This window comes from Nicotiana tomentosiformis, chromosome 6, assembly GCF_000390325.3.
Source record: "Nicotiana tomentosiformis chromosome 6, ASM39032v3, whole genome shotgun sequence".
NCBI classification, from domain to species: domain Eukaryota; kingdom Viridiplantae; phylum Streptophyta; class Magnoliopsida; order Solanales; family Solanaceae; genus Nicotiana; species Nicotiana tomentosiformis.
The window spans coordinates 124,777,486-124,790,159 of record NC_090817.1 but is presented as its reverse complement, the minus strand read 5'-3'; positions in this window follow the sequence as shown (position 1 = coordinate 124,790,159).

Sequence of the window (12,674 nt, the reverse complement as noted above, 5' to 3'; positions counted from 1 at the left end):
GACCCTATATCTAAAATAACATCAACTAGGGAATGGAGACTATATGTTGGAAAGGAGACTAGGGAGTGGAAACCCTATGCCTAAAATAACATCAACTAGGGAGATGTGACCCTATGCTGGAAATGAGACTAGGGAGTGGAAACACTATGTCTAAAATAAAATCAACTAGGGAGAGGAGACCCTATGTTGGAAAAGATATTACGGAGTGGAGACCCTATGTCTAAAATAAAATAAACTAGGGAGAGGAGACCCCATGTTGGAAAAGAGATAAGGGAGTGAAAACCCTATGTCTAAAATAACATCAACTAGGGAGTTGTGACCCAATGTTGGAAAGGAGACTATGGAGTGGAACTCCTATGTCTAAAATCAAATCAACTAGGGAATGGAGACCATATGTTGAAAAGGAGACTAGGGACTGGATACCCTATGTCCAAAAATATCAACGAGGGATTGGAGACCATATGTTGTTAAAGCAGATTAGGAAGTGGAGACCCTATGTCTAAAATCATCAACTAGGGAGTAAAGACCCTATATTACAAAAGGCGACTAGGGAGTGGAGACCGTATATCTAAAATTACATCAACTAGGGAATGGAGACCATATGTTGGAAAGGAGACTAGGGAGTGGAAACTCTATGTCTAAAATAACATCAACTAGGGAGTTGTGACCCTATGTTGGAAAGGAGACTAGGGAGTGGAAACCCTATGTCTAAAATAAAATCAACTAGGGAGAGGAGACCCTATGTTGGAAAAGAGACTACGGAGTGGAGACCCTATGTCTAAAATAAAATCAACTAGGGAGAGGAGACCCCATGTTGGAAAAGAGATAAGGGAGTGAAGACCCTATGTCTAAAATAACATCAACTAGGGAGTTGTGACCCTATGTTGGAAATGAGAATATGGAGTGGAACTCCTATGTCTAAAATAAAATAAACTAGGGAATGGAGACCATATGTTGGAAAGGAGACTAGGGATTGGATACCCTATGTCTAAAAACATCAACTAGGGAGTGGAGACCATATGTTGGAAAAGCAGATTAGGAAGTGGAGACCCTATGTCTAAAATCACCAACTAGGGAGTAAAGACCCTATATTGCAAAAGGCCATTAGGGAGTGGGGTCCCTATGTCTAAAATAACATTAACTAGGGAGTGGAGACCCTATGTTAGATAAGGCGACTAAGGAGTGGAGACTCCTTGTCTAAAATAAAATCAACTATGGAGTGGAAACCCTATGTTTGAAAGGTGACTAGTGAGTGGAGGCCCTATGTGTAAAAATAAAATAACCTAGGGAGTGAATACCCAAATGTTGGAAAGGAGACTAGGGAGTGGAACCCCTATGTCTAAAGTAAAATCAACTAGGGAGTGAAGACCCTATATTGGAAAAGGCGACTAGGGAGTGGAGACCCTATATCTAAAATAACATCAACTAGGGAGTGGAGACCCTATGTTGGAAAAGGTGACTAAGGAGTGGAGACCCTTTGTCTGAAATAAAATCAACTAGGGAGTGGAAACCCTATGTTGGAAAGGAGACTAGAGAGTGGAGGCCTTATGTGTAAAAATAAAATCAACTAGGGTGTGAAGACCCTATGTTGGAAAAGAGACAATGGAGTGGAGACCCGATGTCTAAAATTACATCAATTAGGGAGCGGATACCCTATGTTGGAAAGGAGACTAGAGAGTGGAGACCCTATATCTAAAATAACATCAACTAGGGAATGGAGACCGTATGTTTGAAAGGAGACTAGGGAGTGGAGACCCTATGTCTAAAATAACATCAACTAGGAATTTGTGACCCTATGTTGGAAAGGAGACAGGGGAGTGGACCCCTATGTCTAAAATAAAATCAACTAGGGAGTGAAGACCCCATATTGGAAAATGCGACAAGGGAGTGGAGACCCTATATCTAAAATAACATAAACTAGGGAGCGGAGACCCTATGTCTAAAATAACATCAACTAGGGAATGTAGACCCTATGTTGGAAAAACAGACTAGGGAGTGGATACACTATATCTAAAAACATCAACTTGGGATTGGAGACCATATTTTGGAAAAGCAGATTAGGAAGTGGAGGCCCTATGTCAAAAAATATCAACTGGGGAGTGAAGACACTATATTGAAAAGGCGACTAGGGAGTGGAGTCCCTATTTCTAAAATAACATCAACTAGGGAGTGGAGACCCTATGTTGGAAAAGGTGACTTAGGAGTGGAGACCCTTTGTATAAAATAAAATCAACTAGGGAGTGGAAACCCTATGTTGGAAAGGAGTCTAGAGAGTGGAGGCCTTATGTGTAAAAATAAAATCAACTAGGGAGTGAAGACCCTATGTTGGAAAAGAGACTAGGGAGTGGGGACCCGATGTCTAAAATAACATCAATTAAGGAGTGAAGACCCTACGTTGGAAAGGAGACTAGTGAGTGGAGACCCTATGTCTAAAAAAACATCAAGTAGGGAATGTAGACCATATTTTGGAAAGGATACTAGGGAGTGGAGAACATATGTCTAAAATAACATCAACTAGGGAGTTGGACCCTATGTTGGAAAGGAGACTAGGAAGTGGAAACCTTAAGTCTAATATAAATTTAACTAGGGAGTGGAGACCCTATGTTAGAAAAGATACTAGGGAGTGGAGACCCTATGTCTAAAAACATCAACTAGGGAGTCGAGACCATATGTTGGAAAAGCAGACTAGGAAGTGGAGACTCTATGTTTAAAAACATCAACTAGGGAGTGAAGTCCCTATATTGGAAAAGGCGACTTGGGAGTGGAGACCCTATGTCTAAAATAACATCGACTAGGGAGTGGAGACCCTATGTTGAAAAAGGCGACTAAGGTGTGGAGACCCATTATCTAAAATAAAAACAACTATGGAGTAAAGACCCTAAATTGGAAAAGATACTAGGGAGTGGAGACCCTATGTCTAAAATAATATTAATTAGGGAGTGGAGACCCTATGTTAGAAAGGAGACTAGGGAGTGGAGACCCTATGTCTAAAATAGCATCAACTAGGGAATGGAGACCATATATTGGAAATGAGACTAGGGAGTCGAGCCCTTTGTCTAAAATAAAAAGAACTAGCAAGTGGAAACCCTATGTTGGAAAGGAGACTGGAGAGTGGAGTCCATATGTGTAAAAATAAAATCAACTAGGGAGTGGAGACCCTATGTTGGAAAGGAGACTAGGGAGTGGAGACCCTATGTCTAAAATAACATCAACTAGGGAATGGAGACCATATGTTGGAAAGGAGACTAGGGACTGGAGACCCTATGTCTAAAATTACATCAACTAGGGAGTTGTGACCCCATATTGGAAAGGAGACTAGGGAGTGGAAACCCTATGTCTAAAATAAAATCAATTAGGGAGTGGAGACCATATGTTGGAAAAACAGACTAGGAAGTGGAGACTCTATGTCTAAAAACATCAACTAGGGAATGAAGACCCTATATTGGAAAAGGCGACTTGGGCGTGGAGACCCTATGTCTAAAATATCATCAACTAGGTAGTGGAGACACTATGTTGGAAAAGGCGACTACGGTGTGGAGACCCTTTATCTAAAATAAAAACAACCAGGGAGTAAAGACCCTAAGTTGCAAAAGATACAAGGGAGTGGAGACCCTATGTCTAAAATAACATTAATTATGGAGTGGAGACCCTATGCTAGAAAAGAGACTAGGTAGTGGAGACCCTATGTGTAAAACAACATCAACTAGGGAATGGAGGCCCTATGTTCGAAAGGAGACTAGGGAGTGGAGACCCTATGTCTAAAACTATCAACTATGGAGTGAAGACCCTATATAGGAAAAGGAGCCTAGGGAGTGGAAACCCGATGTCAAAAATAACATCAACTAGGGAGTGGAGATCCTATGTTGGAAAAGGCGACTAAGGAGAGGATACCCTTTGTGTAAACTAAAAACAACTAGGGAGTGGAGATCCTATGTCTAAAATAACATTAATTAGGGAGTGGAGACCCTATGTAAGAAAGGAGACTAGGGAGTGGATACCCTATGTCTAAAATAACATCAACTAGGGAGTAGAGATCCTATGTTGGAAAAAGGCGACTAAGGTGAGGAGACCCTTTGTCTAAAATAAAAACAACTAGGGAGTGGAAACCCTATGTTGGAAAGGAGATTGGAGAGTGGAGTCCATATGTGTAAAAATAAAATAAACTAGGGAGTGAAGACCCTATGTTAGAAAAGAGACTAGGGAGCGGAGACCCTATGTCTAAAATAACATCAATTAGGGAGTGGAGACCCTATCTTGGAAATGAGACTAGGGAGTGGAGACCCTATGTCTAAAATAACATCAACTAGGGAATGGAGACCAGATGTTGGAAAGGAGACTAGGGACTGGAGACCCTATGTCTAAAGTTACATCAACTAGGGAGTTGTGACCCTATATTGGAAAGAAGACTAGGGAGTGGAAACCCTATGTATAAAATAAAATCAACTAGGGAGTGGAGACCATATGTTGGAAAACAGACTAGGAAGTGGAGACTCTATGTCTAAAAACATCAACTAGGGAATGAAGACCCTATATTGGAAAAGGCGACTTGGGAGTGGAGACCCTATGTCTAAAATAACATCAACTAGGTAGTGGAGACACTATGTTGGAAAAGGCGACTACTGTGTGGAGACCCTTTATCTAAAATAAAAACAACTAGGGAGTAAAGACCCTAAGTTGCAAAAGATACAAGGGAGTGGAGACCCTATGTCTAAAATAACATTAATTAGGGAGTGGAGACCCTGTGTTAGAAAGGATACTAGGGAGTGGAGACCCTATGTGTAAAACAACATCAACTAGGGAATGGAGGCCCTATGTTCGAAAGGAGACTAGGGAGTGGAGACCCTATGTCTAAAACTATCAACTAGGGAGTGAAGACCCTATATAGGAAAAGGAGACTAGGAAGTGGAAACCCGATGTCAAAAATAACATCAACTAGGGAGTAGAGATCCTATGTTGGAAAAGGCGAGTAGGGAGAGGATACCCTTTGTGTAAAATAAAAACAACTAGGGAGTGGAGACCCTATGTTTAAAATAACATTAATTAGGGAGGGGAGACCCTATGTTAGAAAGGAGACTAGGGAGTGGATACCCTATGTCTAAAATAACATCAACTAGGGAGTGGAGATCCTATGTTGGAAGAGGCGACTAAGGAGAGGAGACCCTTTGTCTAAAATAAAAACAACTAGGGAGTGGAAACCCTATGTTGGAAAGGAGACTGGAGAGTGGAGTCCATATGTGTAAAAATAAAATCAACTAGGGAGTGAAGACCCTATGTTTGAAAAGAGACTAGGGAGTGGAGACCCTTTGTGTAAAATAAAAACAACTAGGGAGTGGAGACCCTATGTTTAAAATAACATTAATTAGGGAGTGGAGACCCTATGTAAGAAAGGAGACTAGGGAGTGGATACCCTATGTCTAAAATAACATCAACTAGGGAGTAGAGATCCTATGTTGGAAAAAGGCGACTAAGGTGTGGAGACCCATTATCTAAAATAAAAACAACTATGGAGTAAAGACCCTAAATTGGAAAAGATACTAGGGAGTGGAGACCCTATGTCTAAAATAATATTAATTAGGGAGTGGAGACCCTATGTTAGAAAGGAGACTAGGGAGTGGAGACCCTATGTCTAAAATAACATCAACTAGGGAATGGAGACCATATATTGGAAATGAGACTAGGGAGTCGAGACCCTTTGTCTAAAATAAAAACAACTAGCAAGTGGAAACCCTATGTTGGAAAGGAGACTGGAGAGTGGAGTCCATATGTGTAAAAATAAAATCAACTAGGGAGTGAAGACCCTATGTTGGAAAGGAGACTAGGGAGTGGAGACCCTATGTCTAAAATAACATCAACTAGGGAATGGAGACCATATGTTGGAAAGGAGACTAGGGACTGGAGACCCTATGTCTAAAATTACATCAACTAGGGAGTTGTGACCCTATATTGGAAAGGAGACTAGGGAGTGGAAACCCTATGTCTAAAATAAAATCAATTAGGGAGTGGAGACCATATGTTGGAAAAACAGACTAGGAAGTGGAGACTCTATGTCTAAAAACATCAACTAGGGAATGAAGACCCTATATTGGAAAAGGCGACTTGGGCGTGGAGACCCTATGTCTAAAATATCATCAACTAGGTAGTGGAGACACTATGTTGGAAAAGGCGACTACGGTGTGGAGACCCTTTATCTAAAATAAAAACAACCAGGGAGTAAAGACCCTAAGTTGCAAAAGATACAAGGGAGTGGAGACCCTATGTCTAAAATAACATTAATTATGGAGTGGAGACCCTATGCTAGAAAAGAGACTAGGTAGTGGAGACCCTATGTGTAAAACAACATCAACTAGGGAATGGAGGCCCTATGTTCGAAAGGAGACTAGGGAGTGGAGACCCTATGTCTAAAACTATCAACTATGGAGTGAAGACCCTATATAGGAAAAGGAGCCTAGGGAGTGGAAACCCGATGTCAAAAATAACATCAACTAGGGAGTGGAGATCCTATGTTGGAAAAGGCGACTAAGGAGAGGATACCCTTTGTGTAAACTAAAAACAACTAGGGAGTGGAGATCCTATGTCTAAAATAACATTAATTAGGGAGTGGAGACCCTATGTAAGAAAGGAGACTAGGGAGTGGATACCCTATGTCTAAAATAACATCAACTAGGGAGTAGAGATCCTATGTTGGAAAAAGGCGACTAAGGTGAGGAGACCCTTTGTCTAAAATAAAAACAACTAGGGAGTGGAAACCCTATGTTGGAAAGGAGATTGGAGAGTGGAGTCCATATGTGTAAAAATAAAATAAACTAGGGAGTGAAGACCCTATGTTAGAAAAGAGACTAGGGAGCGGAGACCCTATGTCTAAAATAACATCAATTAGGGAGTGGAGACCCTATCTTGGAAATGAGACTAGGGAGTGGAGACCCTATGTCTAAAATAACATCAACTAGGGAATGGAGACCAGATGTTGGAAAGGAGACTAGGGACTGGAGACCCTATGTCTAAAGTTACATCAACTAGGGAGTTGTGACCCTATATTGGAAAGAAGACTAGGGAGTGGAAACCCTATGTATAAAATAAAATCAACTAGGGAGTGGAGACCATATGTTGGAAAACAGACTAGGAAGTGGAGACTCTATGTCTAAAAACATCAACTAGGGAATGAAGACCCTATATTGGAAAAGGCGACTTGGGAGTGGAGACCCTATGTCTAAAATAACATCAACTAGGTAGTGGAGACACTATGTTGGAAAAGGCGACTACTGTGTGGAGACCCTTTATCTAAAATAAAAACAACTAGGGAGTAAAGACCCTAAGTTGCAAAAGATACAAGGGAGTGGAGACCCTATGTCTAAAATAACATTAATTAGGGAGTGGAGACCCTATGTTAGAAAGGAGACTAGGGAGTGGAGACCCTATGTGTAAAACAACATCAACTAGGGAATGGAGGCCCTATGTTCGAAAGGAGACTAGGGAGTGGAGACCCTATGTCTAAAACTATCAACTAGGGAGTGAAGACCCTATATAGGAAAAGGAGACTAGGAAGTGGAAACCCGATGTCAAAAATAACATCAACTAGGGAGTAGAGATCCTATGTTGGAAAAGGCGAGTAGGGAGAGGATACCCTTTGTGTAAAATAAAAACAACTAGGGAGTGGAGACCCTATGTTTAAAATAACATTAATTAGGGAGGGGAGACCCTATGTTAGAAAGGAGACTAGGGAGTGGATACCCTATGTCTAAAATAACATCAACTAGGGAGTGGAGATCCTATGTTGGAAGAGGCGACTAAGGAGTGGAGACCCTTTGTCTAAAATAAAAACAACTAGGGAGTGGAAACCCTATGTTGGAAAGGAGACTGGAGAGTGGAGTCCATATGTGTAAAAATAAAATCAACTAGGGAGTGAAGACCCTATGTTTGAAAAGAGACTAGGGAGTGGAGACCCTATGTCTAAAATAACATCAATTAGGGAGTGGAGACCCTATGTTGGAAAGGAAGACTAGTAAGTGGAGACTCTATGTCTTAAAACATCAACTAGGGAGTGAAGACCCTATATTGCAAAAGGCGACTTGGGAATGGAGACCCTATGTCTAAAATAACATTAACTAGGGAGTGGAGACCCTATGTTGGAAAAGACGACTAAGGTGTGGAGATCCTTTATCTAAAATAAAAACAACTAGAGAGTAAAGACCCTAAGTTGGAAAAGATACTAGGGAGTGGAGACCCTATGTCTAAAATAACATTAATTAGGGAGTGGAGACCCTATGTTAGAAAGGAGGCTAGGGAGTGGAGACCCTATGTCTAAAATAACATCAACTAGGGAGAGGAGATCCTGTGTTGGAAAAGGCGACTAAGGTGTGGAGACCCTTTGTCTAAAATAACATCAATTAAGGAGTGGAGACCCTATGTTGGAAAGGAGACTAGGTAGTGGAGACCCTATGTAGAAAATAACATCAATTAGGTTGTGGAGACCCTATGTTGGAAAGGAGACTGGAGAGTGGAGACCATATGTGTAAAAATAAAATCAACTAAAGAGTGAAGACCCTAAGTTGGAAAAGAGACTAGGGAGTGGAGACCCTATGTCTAAAATAACATCAACTAGGGAATGGAGACCAGATGTTGGAAAGGAGACTAGGGACTGGAGACCCTATGTCTAAAGTTACATCAACTAGGGAGTTGTGACCCTATATTGGAAAGGAGACTAGGGAGTGGAAACCCTATGTATAAAATAAAATCAACTAGGGAGTGGAGACCATATGTTGGAAAACAGACTAGGAAGTGGAGACTCTATGTCTAAAAACATCAACTAGGGAATGAAGACCCTATATTGGAAAAGGCGACATGGGAGTGGAGACCCTATGTCAAAAATAACATCAACTAGGTAGTGGAGACACTATGTTGGAAAAGGCGACTACGGTGTGGAGACCCTTTATCTAAAATAAAAACAACTAGGGAGTAAAGACCCTATGTTGCAAAAGATACAAGGGAGTGGAGACCCTATGTCTAAAATAACATTAATTAGGGAGTGGAGACCCTGTGTTAGAAAGGAGACTAGGGAGTGGAGACCCTATGTGTAAAACAACATCAACTAGGGAATGGAGGCCCTATGTTCGAAAGTAGACTAGGGAGTGGAGACCCTATGTCTAAAACTATCAACTAGGGAGTGAAGACCCTATATAGGAAAAGGAGACTAGGAAGTGGAAACCCGATGTCAAAAATAACATCAACTAGGGAGTGGAGATCCTATGTTGGAAAAGGCGAGTAGGGAGAGGATACCCTTTGTGTAAAATAAAAACAACTAGGGAGTGGAGACCCTATGTCTAAAATATCATTAATTAGGGAGTGGAGACCCTATGTTAGAAAGGAGACTAGGGAGTGGATACCCTATGTCTAAAATAACATCAACTAGGGAGTGGAGATCCTATGTTGGAAGAGGCGACTAAGGAGAGGAGACCCTTTGTCTAAAATAAAAACAACTAGGGAGTGGAAACCCTATGTTGGAAAGGAGACTGGAGAGTGGAGTCCGTATGTGTGAAAATAAAATCAACTAGGGAGTGAAGACCCTATGTTGGAAAAGAGACTAGGGAGTGGAGACCCTATGTCTAAAATAATATCAATTAGGGAGTGGAGACCCTATGTTGGAAAGGAGACTATGGAGTGGAGACCCTATGTCTAAAATAACATCAACTAGGGAGTGGTGACCCTATGTTGGGAAGGAGACCAGGGAGTGTAAACCCTAAGTCTAAAATAATATCAACTAGGGAGTGGAGACCATATGTTAGAAAAGAGACTAAGGAGTGGAGACCCTATGTCTAAAAACATCAACTAGGTTGTGGAGACCATATGTTGGAAAACCAGACTAGGAATTTGAGACTCTACGTCTAAAAACATCAACTAGGGAGTGAAGACCCTATATTGGAAAAGGCGACTTGGGAGTGGAGATCCTATGCCTAAAATAACATCAACTAGTGAGTGGAGACCCAACGTTTGAAAAGGCGACTAAGGTGTGGAAACCCTTTATCTAAAATAAAATCAACTAGGGAGTGAAGACCCTATGTTGGAAAAGAGACTAGGGAGTGGAGACCCTATGTCTAAAATAACATCAATTAGGGAGTGGAGACCCTATGTTAGAAAGTAGACTAGGGAGTGGAGACCCTATGTATAAAATAACATCAACTAGGAGTGGAGATCCTGTGTTGGAAAAGGCGACTAAGGTGTGGAGACCCTTTGTCTAAAATAACATCAATTAAGGAGTGGAGACCCTATGTTGGAAAGGAGACTAGGTAGTGGAGACCCTATGTCTAAAATAACATCAATTAGGTTGTGGAGACCCTATGTTGGAAAGGAGACTGGAGAGTGGAGACCATATGTGTAAAAATAAAATCAACTAGGGAGTGAAGACCCAAAGTTGGAAAAGAGACTAGGGAGTGGAGACCCTATGTCTAAAATAACATCAACTAGGGAGTGGAGATCCTATGTTGGAAGAGACGACTAAGGAGAGGAGACCCTTTGCCTAAAATAAAAACAACTAGGGAGTGGAAACCCTATGTTGGAAAGGAGACTGGAGAGTGGAGTCCATATGTGTAAAAATAAAATCAACTAGGGAGTGAAGACCCTATGTTGGAAAAGAGACTAGGGAGTGGAGACCCTATGTCTAAAATAACATCAACTAGGGAGTTGTGACCCTATGTTGGGAAGGAGACCAGGGAGTGGAAACCCTAAGTCTAAAATAATATCAACTAGGGAGTGGAGACCATATGTTAGAAAAGAGACTAAGGAGTGGAGACCCTATGTCTAAAACCATCAACTAGGGAGTCGAGACCATATGTTGGAAAACAAGACTAGGAATTGGAGACTCTACGTCTAAAAACATCAACTAGGGAGTGAAGACCCTATATTGGAAAAGGCGACTTGGGAGTGGAGATCCTATGCCTAAAATAACATCAACTAGTGAGTGGAGACCCAACGTTTGAAAAGGCGACTATGGTGTGGAAACCCTTTATCTAAAATAAAAACAACTAAGGAGTAAAGACCCTAAGTTGGAAAAGATACTAGGGAGTGGAGACCCTATGTCTAAAATAATATCAACAAGGGAGTGGAGACCCTATGTTAGAAAAGAGACTAAGGAGTGAAGACCCTATGTCTAAAAACATCAACTAGGGAGTGGAGACCATATGTTGGAAAAACAAACTAGGAAGTGGAGACTCTATGTCTAAAAATATCAACTAGGGAATGAAGACCCTATATTGGAAAAGGCAACTTGGAAGTGGAGACCCTATGTCTAAAATAACATCAACTAGGGAGTGGAGACCCTATGATGGAAAATGAAACTAAGGTGTGGAGACCCTTTATATAAAATAAAAACAACTAGGGAGTAAAGACCGTAAGTTGCAAAAGATACAAGGGAGTGGAGACCATATGTCTAAAATAACATTAATTAGGGAGTGGAGACCCTATGTTAGAAAGGAGACTAGGGAGTGGAGACCCTATGTGTAAAACAACATCAACTAGGGAATGGAGGCCCTATGTTGGAAAGGAGACTAGGGAGTGGAGACCGAATGTCTAAAACTATCAACTAGGGAGTGAAGACCCTATATAGGAAAAGGCGACTAGGGAGTGGAAACCCGATGTCGAAAATAACATCAACTAGGGAGTGGATATCCTATGTTGGAAAAGGAGACTAGGGAGAGGAGACCCTTTGTGTAAAATAAAAACAATTAGGGAGTGGAAACCCTATGTTGGAAAGGAGACTAGATAGTGGAGACCATATGTGTAAAAATAAAATCAACTAGGGAGTGAAGACCCTATGTTGGAAAAGAGACTAGGGAGTGGAGACCCTATGTCTAAAATAACATCAATTAGGGAGTGGAGAACCTATGTTGGAAAGGAGACTAGGGAGTGGAGACCCTATGTCTAAAATAACATCAACTAGGGAATGGAGACCATATGTTGGAAATGAGACTAGGGAGTGGAGACCCTATGTCTAAACTAACATCAACTAGGGAGTTGTGACCCTATGTTGGGAAGAAGACCAGGGAGTGGAAACCCTAATTCTAAAATAATATCAACAAGGGAGTGGAGACCCTATGTTAGAAAAGAGACTAAGGTGTGAAGACCCTATGTCTAAAAACATCAACTAGGGAGTGGAGACCATATGTTGGAAAAACAAACTAGGAAGTGGAGACTCTATGTCTAAAAACATCAGCTAGGGAATGAAGACCATATATTGGAAAAGGCGACTTGGGAGTGGAGACCCTATGTCTAAAATAACATCAACTAGGGAGTGGAGACCCTATTTTGGAAAAGGAAACTAAGGTGTGGAGACCCTTTATATAAAATAAAAACAACTAGGGAGTAAAGACCCTAAGTTGCAAAAGATACAAGGGAGTGGAGACCCTATGTCTAAAATAACATTAATTAGGGAGTGGAGACCCTATGTTAGAAAGGAGACTAGGGAGTGGAGCCCCTATGTGTAAAACAACATCAACTAGGGAATGGAGGCCCTATGTTGGAAATTTGACTAGGGAGTGGAGACCCTATGTCTAAAACTATCAACTAGGGAGTGAAGACCCTATATAGGAAAAGGCGACTATGGAGTGGAAACCCGATGTCGAAAATAACATCAACTAGGGAGTGGAGATCCTATGTTGGAAAAGGAGACTAGGGAGAGGAGACCC